Here is a 579-nt window from a genome sequence, read left to right on the forward strand (position 1 = left end):
GTAAAGACCACGTTGGATGAAATCGTCGTAAATACCACGTAAAAGGATTTAAACATAAAACTCGTTAATTCCACGTAAGCAGAAATCGTCGTAAATACCTCGTAGTGTAAAAACTAGAAAAAAGGGAAAATGATAAAAATACCTGAATAACACGTGGCAAGACTTGCAGCAATTATAATACGTAAGTCTCGCCCACATGAATTCTAATATCTTATCCTTTTCCTATTTTTTTCAAATATTTATAATTTGAATATGATTAGATCGGAAGAGTGTGATTTGGGAGTTTGTGTGTGGTTTGAGAATGAGAGTTGTGGGTATATTTATAGGAAATCAAAGCTCGTTAATTCCACGTAAGCAAAATCGTCGTTAACACCTCGTATATAAAAACACGGGCCTTTGCGATTCCTCGTAATTTCCTCGTATTGAAAAACACGGGCTTTTGTAACTGCTCGCTATTTCGTCAGAACCTTACGACGAATTCGCGACGATATGTAATCTTATATATACACCCGAGCGCTCACTCTTTCTTTCCTCTCTACTTCCTCTCTACTTCCTCTCCATTTCGTAGCAATGGTAAGC

The sequence above is a fragment of the Brassica oleracea genome, chromosome C8, assembly GCF_000695525.1.
Source record: "Brassica oleracea var. oleracea cultivar TO1000 chromosome C8, BOL, whole genome shotgun sequence".
Classification (NCBI taxonomy): domain Eukaryota; kingdom Viridiplantae; phylum Streptophyta; class Magnoliopsida; order Brassicales; family Brassicaceae; genus Brassica; species Brassica oleracea.